This window comes from Canis aureus, chromosome 6, assembly GCF_053574225.1.
Source record: "Canis aureus isolate CA01 chromosome 6, VMU_Caureus_v.1.0, whole genome shotgun sequence".
NCBI lineage: Eukaryota > Metazoa > Chordata > Mammalia > Carnivora > Canidae > Canis > Canis aureus.
In genome coordinates this window covers 80,319,835-80,335,831 of record NC_135616.1, presented here as the reverse complement: position 1 = coordinate 80,335,831, position 15,997 = coordinate 80,319,835, and the positions used below count along the sequence as shown (strand labels likewise).

The following is a 15,997-nucleotide window of genomic DNA, read 5'->3' as shown; positions in this document are numbered from 1 at the left end:
TTCCGCTGAAGGGAATCAGGGAAGGCTTCAGAGAGGAGGAGGCCGAGCTGGTGCTGGAAGAAGCATCAGGCATATTCCAGACGGACAAGGGGAAGACAGGCACTTCTAGCGGAGGGACTGGCAGGGAGGGGGGCTTGGAGGTGGGAAGGATCCTGGGCGGGGAGTTGCAGGGCCAGGGAGGAGGGTGGAGGGGCTGAGAAACCCCCCAGAAGGGCCAGGAACGGTCAGTGGGCAGGACGGGGAGGGGGGCGGCGGGAGACGTGTCCTGGGGTCTTGGTGTGGCAGGACGCGGAGAGTGGCCTGGAGGGCGTGGGAGGTGGCCGCTAGGGCGGGGGTGTGTGGGGGCCTGGGTCCTACCCCGCCGCGACGGCGGGGACCGGGGACTGGCTGGAGCTCCCTTGCCAACCTGCCGCGCAGCAGAGCGCAGGGAACGGGGTCAGGATGGCTGGTCCCCGAGGGCCACCTGGGACGGGAAGCCCCTGCCCCGCTCTGCCTCTGCTCTCCGTCTCGTTGGGACAGAGGCATCAGGACTCCACCTTCAAGACAGGCAGAAACGGTGGCCGCCCTCATTCCCCCGAGACCCTGTCTGCCCGTCCATCTGTCCATCCAAAGCAGGGATGCTGCCAAGGCAGCTCAGACAGGAGGGCCGCGGGCCGGGATGGCGGTGCTGGGGGGTTCCAGGGGCGGCCCCCGTAGGCGGGTCCTGTCCAGTGGATGCCCCTGCCCTGCCCCAGGGGCCCAGGCCCTCCTGCCCCGGGGGGCGAGCCCTGTGCACCCGTGCCCCCCACGCCCCACCCCATGCCCCACCCCACGGCTCTGTGCGCGATGGTCCCGGGGCCTCGCCTCGCAGACGGGAGCCTATTTCCGCAGCTGGGGGTGCTGGGGGTGCTGGGGGCGCAGTCGTTCCCTGAGCTGTGACAGGCCATGGGGAAGTCACCCCGAAATACCTGCCGTGTGGATCCAGATGACGCGTTCGCTGCATTTCGCGACAGAGCAGTAGGAAGGAACCGCGGGGACCTGCTGGCGACACCAGCCTCCTAGGGCGCCCGCGGCCCTTCGCATGGGTGGGGCGGGCAGGGCTGGCACCTGGGAAGGGACCCAGAGCGCGGGAGACCCCGGGAGACCTCGGGAGACCCTAGGAGACCCCGGGAGGGTGGGGACTTCAGAAACAGGAAGAAGGGGCACGTGGGCCTAACCTCTGGGTGCCTGGGCCTCATGATTAAATCCCACTGACCGTGTGCGCTGCAGGTGGAGGCCCCCTGGTGTGGGCAGTGGTGCTGCGGGGACGGGGCCCCTGGGGACAGGCAGTGGGACGCCAAAGGACACTGCTGCTGCCTCCTTGGTGCTGGCCCGGCCCTTTCCGCTGCTGCCCCATCCCAGTTAAAGCCGCATCCCGGGCCGGGCGTCCCGGTGGGTCGGGCTCTGGCCCCCACGGCCACCCGCACCCCCACCTCCACCCCCACCCACGCCGCCACCCGCACCCCCACCCCTGTGGCGTCTCCCGGTCATGGTCAGGGTGTGGACGCAGGGCTGGGCATCCGTGGCAGGAGCAGGGGGCAGGATTGGAGGTGGCCCGGGTGGAGAGTCCCGTCAGCACGTCACAGCTCGGGGCAGGGGGTCCAGAGGGCCGGACCCTTGGATGGGGGGTGGGGGGAGCACCGTCAGCGTCATATTCCTGGGCCGGGATCTGCACCGACGCTCGCTTTTCTTTTAAGGAGCTTGTGCCCGAGGGGCGCCCGGGGCTCCTCCGTGAAACGTCTGCTGGGCTCGGGCCACGATCCCCAGGTCCTGGGGTCCCCGCTCTGCGGGGCTCCTGGTCTCCCTCTCCCCCCGCCTGCCGCTCTTTTGCTGTCAGATAAATAGATAAACGATCTTAAAAAAAATAAAATCTTTAAGAGCGGGGATCCCTGGAGGGCTCAGTGGTTTAGCGCCTGCCTTTGGTTCAGGGCGTGATCCTGGAGACCCGGGATCGAGTCTCCCGTCGGGCTCCCTGCATGGAGCCTGCTTCTCCCTCCTCCTGTGTCTCTGCCTCTCCCTCTGTGTCTATCATGAATAAATAAATAAACCTTTAAAAAAAATCTTTAAGAGCTTTTGAGCGCATGTATCATCACCACAGAAAGGCACGGGGACCGTAGCTGTGCAGGTGGATGCCGACCCCACACGGCAGGTGCCGGCGGCCTGACCGCAGGGGGCAGGTCCCGGTTGTGGGGGGTGAGAAATGCGCGTTTCTGCAGCCGGGGCCCCTGGCTCGCAGGTCGGAGGGTCAGGCCCGGACCTGGAACAACACATTTCAAGGTGCACACGCCTGTGCCCGTTGCTTCCACCCGACACCGCCCACACCTGTTGTCTGTTTCTCCCTGTCGCCGAGGCATCCCACGGTGAGGCACAATGGTGGCCTTGGGTGCCAGCAGAGGGCTGGGACGCCGTTCTTGCAGGGGCTCTTGGCTTTCTCCTCAAGTCACCCGATAGTGTGGCTCAGTGTCACCTGCCCGGGCCCCGCAACAGTCCGTGGAGCCCGCGGAAACGCACGTGCGCGCCCTGGAGCGTGTGCAGGAACGATGCACATTCCGAGCTCACGCAGGATTTGGTGCTACTGCCCCGTCGCCCCGGGCACCTCCCCGCCTCGTGTTCCATCGTTGGGGAGACTGACGTTTCGTGGCCAACGGGCTCCCCTCTGCCAGGGGAAGACGCGTTCACAGAGATGCCACGGGTCGGTCCCACGGGCTGCAGCCTGCGAGGCGGGAGCCACATGGGCAGGTTTCCCCTTTCAGCGTCAGTTACCCAGTGGCCCGCACGAATTAGAATCCTCCGAATTTTCGTGTTTGATTTTTAGGAGGCAAAACGCATGGATCCCCAAGTCCGGACGCTTCTTACCCACCGTGCTGGGTCCCGGGGTACAGAGACGATGACCACGGCCTCAGCTCTTGGGGGCCCGTGTCCCGGGGAGACTGACACACTGCCGGGTTCCTGAGTCGGGCGAGGTGACGCCCAGGAGGGTGGAGGTAGCAGGCCCGCAGGGAGGCCGCGCGGTGGGAGGAGGCCACCCCCGCCCACACCCTGGAGGACAAGCAGAGCCCCTTGTTGAATAGGGTGTCCTGGCGGAGGGACGACAGGGATGCGGTAGGAAGGCCTGCTCGGCGCGGAGGCCCGCGGGGGGCGGCCAGACGGCGGGGGGGCCGTCCCGGGAGTGGGGGCTGAGTCCCTCGCTGGCTGACACGCAGGGTGATCAGGGTGCGCTGAGAGGCTTCGCCGTGGCGGGAGGCGCCCGGGTGTTTCCCGGGGTGGAGGGCGCAGGCTGGGCGGGCGGCTGGGAGGCAACGGAGCGCGGCGGGACGGCGAGGCCGGGGCCTCCGGGCCGTGGGGTGCGCCATCTGCAGCTGATCGGGAAGAGCCGCGCACTGACTACGCGGGAGGCAGGGGTCAGGCCGGCCCTGGAACCCTGAACCGGGCGGCGAGTGGATGGCGCGGGGCTGCGTGTCAGGCAGGGGAGACGAGGGGCGGGGTGCGGCCACCCCGAGCTGCGAGGCCAGGCCGAGCTGTGCCCCTGAGGACCGGCACACCGGGTCGGGTCAGGGGACGCGGGTGGGCGCCGTGGCTGCGTTGGGAAGAGGTCGTGGAGGCGGGAAGCCGGTGGCGGCGCGTGCCTTTAAATTCATGAGTGGAGTGAACTCAGCTCCTCTGGGGCGGCAGAGGCGAGGCAAGTGGAGGCGGAGGCCCCGGGGACGGGTGCAGGCAGGCCCCTGGCGGGAGTGCGGGGACAGGAGCAGGGAGGCGGCGCCGTGGGCTGGAGCCCGACGGGTGGGGCAGGGCAGGAGCCCCGGACCAGAGGGATAGTCCCGGGGATGAGGGACGAGGGATCGAGGGGGTAAGGGGGTGAGAGGCCGAGGGCAGTCAGGGAGCCAGAGCCTGAAAATGCAAAGAGGAAAGAAGGGGAGGGGTGGAGTGCGTGGGGGGGACGCCGCCTCAGTCCCCGACTGCGGAATCAGACTCAGTCTTGAAAGGTCATTGTATTTTAAGATTGTTTTGGGAAAATTAAATAGAAAAACATGACAAACATCCCAGCACCACAGCCTACCTGACGGTCCCTCATCGGGCGCCTGGGGCCTTCAAGCAGCAAGCAGCCTGTTGTGGGGACACCGGGGGCAGGGCTCCGTCTCTGTGCCCTGAGGCGGTGGCTTGGTCGAGGCCGGACGGTCGCCCTCGAAAGGGTCGTTGGCGCGGCCGGACGCTGGAGCTGCAGCTGGAGCTCCCCCGGGGTTGCTCTGCCTCCTGGGCTCCCAGGTGGGCCCCGGAGAGATGAGCCATGGGTGGCGTCGCGTCCAGAACCCACGGGTCCGAGCAGCCCCAGGACCAGCCAGCGTCACAAGGGGCTGGACAGACGGAGCCACGGACCGTCGGTGGGACGGGAGGGGATGCCCCGACACGGTTCGGTGCTTGAACCAAGCGGAACCCTCTGCCCCATGTACTTCTGTCCCCCACTTCTCTAGCTCAGCCTCGAGTCGTGAAGTTCAGAGCCGAACTCCCGGGCCGTCGGCGTCGGGGCCGGTGCTCAGCTCAGGGCGCCGGGGCAGCTGTTCGCCCTGCGACCGCCTGGCTGTCAGTACAGCCTTGCGTCCCACCGGCCACACAGCTGTCGCCCCGACCAGCGCCACTGCCCCTCGGCCTGAGCCGGGCCGCTGCGCCGCGTGTCCCCACATGGCAGACACGTGACCCGCCGACGTGGACGGGCACTTGGCTCCAGAAATCGTGTCGCGTGTGGGAAATGGGGCTCGGGTTGGCGGGGGAAGGGAGGATGCTGGACTCCGGGGCAGGGGCCCTGAGCTGGGCTGGGGCTGCGGCAACCGCGGGTCCCCTGCTGGAGGGCGGACGGGCAGTGGCTGGAGAGCCTGGCTCCGTCGCGGAAGCTGGCTCTGCCGCTTGGTCCTGGGATGGTGGGGACAAGCCACGGAGTCTGCCCGTCTGTCCTCCGGGGAGGCCGGTAGCTGCCTGGCTGGCCATGGGTGTCGGTGAGAGGCCGAGGGCCCCAGCGCCCCGCGACACACCCGGCGCCTGCTGGAAGCGCCCGAGTGTCAGCAGTGACAGCCACGCAGTGACGGCCAGGCGGCAGGTGGCCTGAGCCTCAGCTGAAGAGCTTTGTGGGGGCCCTGGTGTTGGATCAGGTAACGGAAGTGGGGGGCCGGGGCCAGAGCTGCCGGGAGGCCGGGAGGGACCCAGACGGGCGCCAGCGAACGAGGGTGTGTCAGCCTGAGACGCTGGAGGCTCTTGCTCCGTTCAGGGCCTCTGGGGTGACAGCTGCAGCCTCCGGGCCACTGTCCCAGCCCGCTGTGCCCGCGGCTCCGCGATGCCTTCACACGGCCACGTGTGCCGGTTAGAGAGCTCCGGGCTCTCCGCGCTTTGTGGCCTCAGTCTGGGGGTGACCTTATGCTTCGCGCACCGCGGCCGTGTCTCCCCCGCTAGCCCGTGGGCCGGTGGAGAGCGCCAGCGTGTCCCCACGTCCACCGGACCGTCCGCCGGGGGCTCAGCAGGTGCTTGGTGACTGGAGGACTTAGGTTGCACGTGCGGTGACGGGGCCGCCTTCTAAATCGTGCGCCCGAAGTCTCCAGATACCCCCTGCACCTTGCCCTTCCGCGTGTACATCGCGTGGTTGCACACGTGAAGTCCTTCGTCCCACGGATGCACAGAGCTGCTCCTAGGTGCCAGGTGCCCTCCCAGGGGTGTGGACGTAACCAAGAGGGGGGGCCGGCACAGACGTAAGCCAGTGGGCTACACAGACAAGGTAGCTCCAGGCTAGTACGTGCCCTGAAGAAAACGGTCGCGTCCTGAGGCCTGACCTCAGCGGAGGGGACACAGTGGGGCTGGCACCAGGCCGAGTCCCAAATTCGTATGTTGAGGCTCGAACCCTAAGGTGTAGGTGTTGGGAGGTGAGGCCTGGGGGGCGACTGTCCTGAACACAGAGCCCGCGTGGGTGGATTAGAGCCGTCACAGGGGAAACTCCGGGAGCCCCCGCTCCTTCCGCCGGTGCAGACGCCGTGAAAGACGCCCTCCACCAACCGGGAAGCGGCCCCTGCAGATACGGACGCTGCCAGCGACTCGTCCCGGGCTGAGCAGCCTTCGGAAAGAAGTCTCTGGTTGCTTCTTACTTATTTATTATTATTATTATTTCTCAGAGTAAGCTCTACACCCACGTGGGGCGTCAAGTCACGACCCCGAGGATTAAGAGTTGCGCGCTCTCCCAGCGGGGCCATCCATGCGCCCCTAAGATTGCTGATCGCAGGCCACCCGGTCTACAGTGTGTTCATAGGAGCCCAAACAGACTGAGGTACACGGGCTGCTGGGAGGGGTGCTGGGGGCCTGGGGTGCAGCCCACGGGCGGAGGGGCCTATATACCGTGGGAGACGCCGGCGGTGGTGGCGGAAACATCAGGGAGCTGGCACGCCCGGCACAGTGCGGGGAATGGTGTGGCCGGCGGGCTACAGCACCCAAGGGCTCCAAGGGCAAATCAAGGAGCCGGGGTCTCCTCCCGAGTGCACTGACGCTCGGCGGGTGCCAAGTGGGGAGCGGGAGGGGCTCAGCGTTTAGGAGGGACCCTCCGGTTGGCAGTGGCGGTGACACGCACGGTGGAGGCTGGAGCTCATCGTAGGGTCTGCACACAGGGAGCGTCGCGTTGCACCGGCGTCCACCCTCCCGCACACGGACGTCCACACGGGCTCGGGCGTCGTCCGGCACACCTGTGCCCTTGCGTCGTTCACACCGAGTTACTCACACGCGAACCTGCCCGCACGGGACTTCCCGTGGCCCACACGCACCTCACATCCGTGTAAATGCACCTGCACGCAGGCCCCCCTCCCCGGAGCCCGCCGCCTCGCCCACCCATCCCCCGGGCTTCTCGTCCAGGCTTCTAGCGGCAGATGGGATCCGAGCCCTGGGAGGAACTGTCCTCTCCGTGGAGCACGTGTGTGCTAAAGAGCTCTCCCTGCCTCGAGTGATCTTGCACACATCAGAGGATGCATTAAAGTCTGAACAACCAGACGTGGCTGGAGACGGTGTGGGAACAGGGTAGCAGACCTGCAAGGGGGCACCAGCCGCGGGGCCTCCACCTGCCCACGGGGGGCGGGGGGCTGCGAGCGTGGGCCAGTCTGCTTCCCGGGGCTACCCCAGGGTGACCGTGGCCTCCTGCCCAGGCGCTGCGTCCCGGACCTCCCTGGGAGTAGGGGTGAGTGTAGCTCTTGACGGGAACGTCGTATCGTCGGACCCATCTCGGGGGGAGAAGCACTGGTTGAGTCAGAGCTGACTTCCCGTGTTTGTGGGAGTGTCTACACCAAACATCCAGATGTTTGGGGGCCAAACTGGATACAGATTGCCGGAATCTGATTCTTTCCTGGAAAGTAGCTGAGGTTTCAGGCCCAGAGTTTTTTCACACCGTCTGGGCCCTTTTCCACTTACTTTTTGACGTACGGGTTCTGACGCTGAGTTGACCCGTCGCACAGTCCTGCGAGATCATCCTGCTGTTTATTCTAGGAGACTTCCCGTCCCCCTCTAAGGGAGGCTTATCAGCAGCGCTCACTCCCACATCTCCCTCCTCCTGGTCCCATAAACCCAGTCCAGCCCACCGTCTACACTTGGTGTACTCTCATTTCTCATTTTCTATCCCCAAGATTTTCTTTTCTCCCTGCCCCCACGTCCATGGGCCCAGATGTCCAGGCAGGGAGTGAACACTCTTCATTCGGCTCTCACCCTAGCCAACATCTGGATGCTACGCGACAGCTGGCATCGGCACTGCTCTCCTGGCCCTCGCTTTGCTTGCTTCGGCTCTCTGTTTTTTAGACCTTTTTTCTTGGGTTTTCTGCGGTTTCTCTATGAGAAGTCTGCGTGTGAATTTCAGTCCCTTTTCCGCTTGGGCACTTCCTGGGGCCCTTGACTCTGTGGGTTGATGGTCCCTCATCAGCTCTGAATATCAGCCCCGGATATCTCAGTCTTCATTTCTTCAAATATCACCTCTGCCCTTTCAGCTCTTTTTTCTTACTGTATTTTTTTAAAAAAAGATTTTATTTATTTATTCATGAGAGACCCAGAGAGAGAGGCAGAGACACAGACAGAGGGAGAAGCAGGCTCCCTGCGGGGACCCTGATGCGGGACTCGATCCCGGGACCCCAGGATCACACCCTGAGCCAGAGGCAGACACTCAACCGCTGAGCCCCGCAGGGGTCCCTTTTTCTTACTTTAATTCCAATTAAATAGATATTTTCTTCTCACTCTTTCCTCTGGGTCTCTTCCTCTGTGTTCGCATTTGCCAAGTGTTTGCCGCTCTGCACCGGATCCTTTCTTCTGAACGATCCTCTGCTTCATTGGTTCCTCTTCTGCTGTGTGAAGCTTGTGGCAAAGTCTGCCCACTGAATTCTTTTTTTTTTTAAGATTTATTTATTTATTTATGATAGACATAGAGAGAGAGGGGCAGAGACACAGCAGGAGGGAGAAGCAGGCTCCATGTAGGGAGCCCGACGTGGGACTTGATCCCGGGACCCCAGGATCACGCTCTGGGCCAAAGGCAGGCGCCAAACCACTGAGCCACCCGGGGATCCCCTGCCCACTGAATTCTTATTTTCCATTATTGTATTTATCACTTACAAGCGTTACATTTCATTCCTTCAAAAAGTATCACATGGTTCTTTCTGTAGTTTTCAGTCCCCTGCTCAAATTTCCAAGGGTGGCTTTTTATCAGCCCGCACATGGCAGGTGGGCTGGTACGTGGCATGTGCTGCTCTCACGCCCGGAGCGCCCGTGGGTCTCTCTCTTTTATGTGTCGTTCCTGCCCGTTCCCGTCCGTGGGATCTCGTCTCCTCCCGCGTCTGATTTTCTCCTGTGATGTGCTAAGGACGGTCCTTGGCAGACTGGAGGGGAGTTTGGGTCCTTCCGCAGGCTGCCGGGCGTCGCCGAGAGGGGCGTCTTAATTCAAGTTCAGGCTCTAAGTTCTGTAATCAGGGAATGAAAGAGACCAGACAGCCCTCCAGTCCCGTTGTGAAATGCATTCAAAGGATGACACCATAGTTTAAAACAATAAATAGTTTATCACAGTCCTGCTTCGGTGGGCTCTGGGCATTGACTTCGATTTCCTTGACCGAGGGAGGCTGCCAAAGGGGTAGAGGTGCTGTACTCAGTTGCTCAGCAGTATCCCCCTGATGAATAAACGCCGCCAGGACACAGGCGCCTTCACTTCCAGATCTGTGTCTGCAGGTTTTTCTTGCCACGTTTTGGCCGAGGGCCTCCTCATTATCTGATCAGGTCTTTGATGCTGTTAGGATGACTTTGTACGGGATCCCCGGGTGGCTCAGTGGTTTAGCGACTGCCTTCGGCCCAGGGTGTGATCTTGGAGTCCTGGGATCAAGTCCCACGTCGGGCTCCCTGCATGGAGCCTGCTTCTCCCTCTGCCTGTGTCTCTGCCCTCCCCCCTCTCTCTCTGTCTATCATGAATAAATAAATAAACTCTTTAAAAAAAAAAAAAAAGATGATTTTGTAGTAGTAGGGTCCCTGGCTGGCTCAGTCAGAGGAGCAGCCTGTGCCTCTTGATGTCAGGATCCTGAGTTCGAGCCCCACACTGGGTGTACAGATGACTTAAATAAATAAAACTTAAAAAAAAAAAAAGAGATGATTTTGTATTTCATCAAGCTTTTCTTAGTTGTCTTCAGTGGGAGGATGGATCTTCACTACTTGATTTCCCTTTGCTAAAAATGGATCTTCCCGTTTTGGCCTGTGCGTACTTGGCCACCCACAGCCCTGCGGCCGTGACCAGGAAGGTGTCCTGGAGCTGTGACCTGGTGCCGGGAGAGCCAGAGCAGTGACACTTCTCACCAACTCTGAGATCACAGGTCGCAGGTCTGGCTCTGGTCTTCACTCTTCCCCAAACTTCTTTTAGTTTAGGGTTGTTTTCTTTTTTTTTTTTTTTTCCCCTAGGAGTCAGGGAGGATGGTCACGGCTTTGTTTCGGGGGGGAGGGGGAAGGCTCCTCTTGTACGTTGTGCACTTGTGCACTGGTTGAGACCTAGCGTGGCTGTTGTGAAGCTGTGGGGGGCAGGTGAGGGGGCCTTTATGCTTTGTTGCTCCGACTGCTTCATGAGGCCAGCCGAGGCCCCGGGGAAATGATGGGTCACTTAGCACAGCTGATTCTTTGGATGCACCGAGATCAGCACCGACCACACGAACAGGTTCAGCTGGCCTGAGCGTCCTGGGAAGTCTTGGTGTGATGCACAGTCAGGGTCCAGAAAGGGGAGGAAGAGTCTGTGAGGGGAAGTTGTGTTTAAACTCAGCCTCCCCATCCGCAGGCCGTTGAACACATTGCTTCTTTGGTTTAATCAATGATTCCGGGGGCCGAGCATGACTTCTTCAGAGCCTACGTTGATCAAAACGGATGGAAGAACTGGGACAAAGGGTGAGGTTTGATGCCGAGCGGGCCCCAGGGCTGTCCGGGGTGCCTCCCTTCACAGCTGCCTTCAGACATCAGGTGGGAGAGGGTTAAGGCGCCCACACGTCCCACCGGGCTGCTCACAGCCAGCCTGGCCATTATAAATGGTCATGCCCGCGTTATGCTCGCAAGCTCCCGGGGAGTGCAGTAATTAATCCTGGCAGGAACTTCATTAATCTTGATTTAGTGCCCAATGCACTTGCATCGCCTTCCCCCTTCCCCTTCATGTTTCCAGCCAGTGAAAGGGGCAGAGAAGGCTGTTCATGCCTGGAGATGGCTCGCTGCGCGGCGGGGAGGTCTGGTTCTTTCAGCTGCGTGGAGCCTCAGGTGCCTCATCCCGCTCTGGAGCCAGTAGCTCACTGGGTGCGAAAGGACAGTCGGCGCTGTAGGGGTTAACGACTTAAGCGCCCGAGTCGCCCGCTTTTCTATTAGCCGCAACCCCATTCTCTCTGGAGGTCCCCGAGCTTCTAGAATGACAGCATGTCCTCAGTTCCTTCACCATCTGCTCCAGAGTTCTGCGAGGTGGAGTCCCCCACGGGACCTGACAACCTGCAGGGGAGCTAAATTCTAACATCCCAGCATCACCCTAAACACGGAGAGCCCTCCCCCCACAACCTCTGGCTCACAGCGCGGGGCTGTCCTCCGGGTCTGCCTCCTTTCTGGGGCTGCTCCAGGCCCATCCCCCTCAGGAGCACGGTCACGTGTGTCTGAGGGTGAGTGTCAGCCGGTCAATGCTGGGGGCGAGTGTGACTCCAGTGTTCGCTGGGGCTGAGACTGCAAGGCTTGTAGTCATCAGACCTTCTCCTCCCACATCAACCAGGAAAGCTGTCCCCAGGCAGGTGGCCGTGCTTCAGTTACACCCCCCAATCTGAGGTCCGGGGCTCCTGGGTAAGTAGACTGCGTGAGGGGAGCACGTCTGTGTCTTTCCATTCAACCGTGGTTCTTTTATTTATTATTTATTTATTTATTTATTTATTTATTTATTTATTTACTTACTTACTTACTTATTTATTTATTCAACCGTGGTTCTTAAAATCTATTAAAGGTAAGGATTAAACCTCAACTAATATTTTTATTTTTTTATTTTTTATTTTTTTAAAAGATTTTATTTATTTATTCCTGATAGAGAGAGAGAGAGAGAGAGACACAGAAACACAGGCAGAGGGAGAAGCCGGCTCCATACCAGGATCCTGACGCGGGACTCGATTCCGGGACTTTAGGATCGTGCCCTGGGCCAAAGGCAGGTGCTAAACCGCTGAGCCACCCAGGGATCCCCCTCAACTCGTATTTTTAAATGGTGTCTTACCACGCAATTTAACGCAAAAATGTAAAGAGATACAAAGACTTGGGGTAGTTACGTGACTCACAATATCTAATTTTGCATTCGTAGTGATAGTTCCGTGGCCTGTGTGGAATTAATGTACTCCCAACTTGTTCTTGGAGCTCAAGACTTCCCGAATCACCAACGGGTTCCAAAATCTCCAGACGGTTGACAGAAATGAGGCCCCTGACCACCACATCCTCTTCCTCCACTCAGCCGTTCTCCCTCACATCCTTTCTACCTGATTTAACTCTTTTTGGCTTCTGCTTCAAGAAAGACACGTGGCTTCCAAGTGAAAGCCGTGAGGTTTCCCAGGTGCCCCTCAGCAGCGCCTTGACTCCCTTCTTGGCGGAGACGCCCCGCCGTGGTAGGTGGGGCTGGGACCCAGACAGGCCCAAGCCCAGGCCTGGCTCCGCCCTCGGCAGCCCCGAGCTCTTCCGCTGGTTCTTAGCCCGTTTCCTTTGAGAGTTGGGAGAGTGCTGCCCGCCTCTCAGAAACGCTCCCGGGGAAGGACCATGATGCCCGTCAAGGACCCGGCACGTGGTGAGCACGCGACAGATGGCGGTTGTCCTCCTGACATTTTCCCCGAATTCACGGCTCCTCTTTATTTATACCAGAATCTCTAAACCTTGCAAATCTAGGCAAAGATTCTACCTCTAAGCGCCGCTAGCAGCCTCCCTCCACAGCAAACTACCCACAGAATAAAGTCGGAACCCACGTTCTACTTTGGCCCTTGTCTGAGGCACGTGCCGTGAACTTTGTAAACCGCTTCTACGTGTCTCACTCGGTGTACCTCCCAGACCCCTCCCGAGAGTTCCAGACCACACTGGAAAGAGATTTAAAGCCGCGTCAGGCGTTCTCGCCACAGTTGGTAGGTGTGTGTCTGAGGCTACACGGGGGCGAGCATGTGAGCAGATGATTGTTTACACGCGTCTGTGGGCAGGAGGGGCCGCTGTCCGAGATGCAGCCCACACCTTCATACTCGGGGGAGCTCGCGGTCTCCTGCCTTTATTCTGTTCCCGTGTTGTCGGCCTGCCTCAGTTTCACTGCCAGCCCCTTGTGAACGGCATCTGGGCCCGTCCAGCCGTCGGAGGGCTGGAGGGGCCTTTCTTCCTTCGCCCCAGGAGGCCTCTCTGGTAGCACCCAGGTCTCCTCTGTGGCTCAGTTCCTAATAGGTGGCCCCAGATTCTGGGTCCTAATAGGGCCACCTCCTCCTCCTGTCCCTGGACCAGCTCTAGGAGGGGTCGTGGTTTCTTTCTTTTATTTTTCTTTGCAGTAAATCTTTCCCCCTACTTGGCTTGTGCCCTTAAACTCTCCCTTCTTTTCACATTATGTGTAAGACCTAAAGAAGCTGCAGAGTCCTAGGGGGTCATACTCCATGCAGGATGGCTCTGTGGGGTTCCAGTCTGGCTCAGTTTCCTGGATCCGTGATTTCTCTGGGTGAAGAGAATCTTACCATTTCAACGAGCGGACATTGGATCCAGATTCTGCGGAAACCACCAGTCAGGCTGTCAGATCACCGGGGAAATTTAAGCTAGTTGTTTGGCATCATCGAGGCCAGGGGCCAGGTAATCTTTTCTCCTCCTGACAAGCTGCAGATAAAACTAACTCCTTTTAGTTAGCATTTTAAAGAAATAAATTCGTGTCCCATTTATCTGCTTCTTAAACTAGGAATCGTGAACCCAAAAGCCCATCGACAAAGCCCCCAAAAATAATAAATATAAAAATTTGGGACTACAGGACCCATTAATGTGGAGAGACAGGGATCCCTGGGTGGCGCAGCGGTTTGGCGCCTGCCTTTGGCCCAGGGTGCGATCCTGGAGACCCGGGATCGAATCCCATGTCGGGCTCCCGGTGCATGGAGCCTGCTTCTCCCTCGGCCTGTGTCTCTGCCTCATTCTCTCTCTCTCTCTCTCTCTCTCTCTCTGTGTGACTGTCATAAAAAAAAAAAATGTGGAGAGACAAAGATCAAGGGAGTGGGGGGTGGGTGGGAAGGGGAGAAAAACCTGCTCAGAGCCTGTGAGAGACCCCAGTACCCGGGGCAAGACAGAAATGTCTAGAAATCCACGTGATTCACCACGTGATGCCTCTCTCCTATGGCCTTCCAGGACTTCACTAGAGACTTGAGGAGTTTTATTTCCCTGCTGTAGGTGTAGACTCTGCCTGAAGGCCCGGACATGGTTCCTGGCCTTCCCTGCAGCTGTGGCCCAGCGTAGAAACGCGTTTGTCTGCCTGCCTCCCTGACAAGGGCCTTGAACGCAGGAAACGTGTCCTGTGTCCTCAGCCCAGGGTTGAAGACATAGCAAGTGATCATACATTTTTTTAAAAAGTAATCCCTACTCCCAACATGGGGCTCACGCTCATGACCCCGAGATCAAGGGTCACATGCTCCCTTGACTGAGCCACCCAGTGTCCTGGTGCTCGTATTTTTATCGGTAAATGTCACAGAAAGGGAATCAGAGAGCTGACAAGCAGTGTAAGAGGTTATTTGGTTCAGCCTCTCCCCGGCCCAGGCATCACCTTTTGACTTCATGCTGTCTGTAAGAAGTAGTAGCAAAAATTCTCCTTTTTAATTTTTATTTATTATTATTATTATTTGCAATTTCCCTTTTTCCTTTCCCAGGCTTATCCCAGAGACAAACTCTTTTCTCTTAAAAGGCAGCAGAGCTTCTTAGGACAGGAGACTAGAGGAAGGATAAGAACAGAAGGCGTAGGGCAGTCCGGGTGGCTCAGCCGTTTATCTCCGCCTTCGGTCCAGGGTGTGATCCTGGGGTCCCGGGATTGAGTCCCATGTCAGGCTCCCTGCATGGAGCCTGCTTCTCCCTCTGCTTGTGTCTCTGCCTTTCTCTGTGTCTCTCATGAATAAACAAATAAAATCTTAAAAAAAAAAAAAGAACAGAAGGCATAAATAGCCTTTAAATTATTCTGTTTTATTTTCTTCAGTGCAAAAAGGTGTTTTTATTAAAGCATGAGGACAGGACCCGTGGGCAGAAAGAGATGACTAAATCATTCTAAATTGAGACTTTATTTATTTATTTATTTATTTATTTATTTATTTATTTATTTTAAATTTAAATAGGTACTGCAGGGCAGCCAGGGTGGCTCAGCAGTTTAGTGTCTGCCTTGGGCTTAGGTTGTGACCCTGGGGTCCCGGGATTGAGTTCCGCGTTGGGCTGCCTGCATGGAGCCTGCTTCTCCCTCTGCCTGTGTCTCTGCTGTGTGTCTCTCATGAATAAAGAAATATCATTTTTAATAAATAAATAAATAAATAAATAAATAGGCGCTCCATACAGTGGCATACTATATTCGGCGACAAAAAGGAATGAATTGCTATCACCTGCAACAACATGGGTGAGTCTCAAGATAATTATGCTGAGTGAAAGAGGCCAGCCCCGGAGGGTGCGTACTGTGTGATTCCTTTTATATTGATTCTTCAAATAGATGAATGAATCTATAGTGAGAAAAACAAACCCATGGTTACCTGGGGCTGGGGAATGATGGGGGCTTGAGCCCAAAGAGGCATGAGGAAACTTTGTGGGCGATGGGGCTGCACTGCCCCTGAAGGGGTGAAATGAAGATCCAGCAAACTGTTCACTTACACTTAGTACATTTTATCGTCTGTGGGTGGTTGCACCTTGGTAGAGTTGATTGGAAAACCTGAAAATAGAGATAACGAAGGAACTGGGCTTTGTGGCTCCTGTGTGCAGGGGAGCGACGTGCACGGTCCCGAGCTGCCTTCTCCCTGGCTGGGGTGGAGCCAGGCTGGGAGCTGAGGTTAGACTTCCTAAGGACGTCTGGGCCTCACGCTGGGAAGAGGGACCAGGAATTGCTTTCCTCATTTCGTGCAGGGTCTTCACAACACCCTCTTAGCCGGCCTGTCCTCTGTTGGGGACACCCAGCTCCAGGCGACGGGTGCACCTGCCCCCCGCCTGTGGGCACGAGGCGAAGACTGGTACTGGGAGGTCATGACGAGAATAGCGCAGGGCAGGGGAGCTGCCCCCCGCCGCCCACCCCCGATTCTGTGTCCGAGTCCAGCTCCGGAGGGCACTCTCAGGGAATCCTGGAGCTTTGTCATTAGGCTGAGCTGCATCCAGGGGAGGAGCTTTTGGGATTGCGAGCTCATCTGAAAAGGAGCGCAGAGCAGAGCAAGGGGAACCCGTCCTGGGAAGCGCCCAGTGCTGGAGCCCCGGGTGCTCAGGACAGGGGCTGAGTCCTGAGCCG

The 15,997-nt window shown here is 58.7% G+C and overlaps 1 protein-coding gene and 1 long non-coding RNA gene across 2 annotated transcripts in view; both read left to right on the top strand.

The window, feature by feature from the left end:
* Positions 1–15,997, top strand: part of SYT2 (synaptotagmin 2) — a 78,924-nt gene that overhangs the window by 19,676 nt on the left and 43,251 nt on the right. The window lies entirely within an intron of this gene.
* Positions 9,769–11,597, top strand: LOC144315301 (uncharacterized). Its single transcript, XR_013381043.1, has 4 exons — positions 9,769–9,870; positions 10,316–10,422; positions 10,691–11,168; positions 11,276–11,597. It is a non-coding gene; the product is annotated as an uncharacterized LOC144315301 (long non-coding RNA).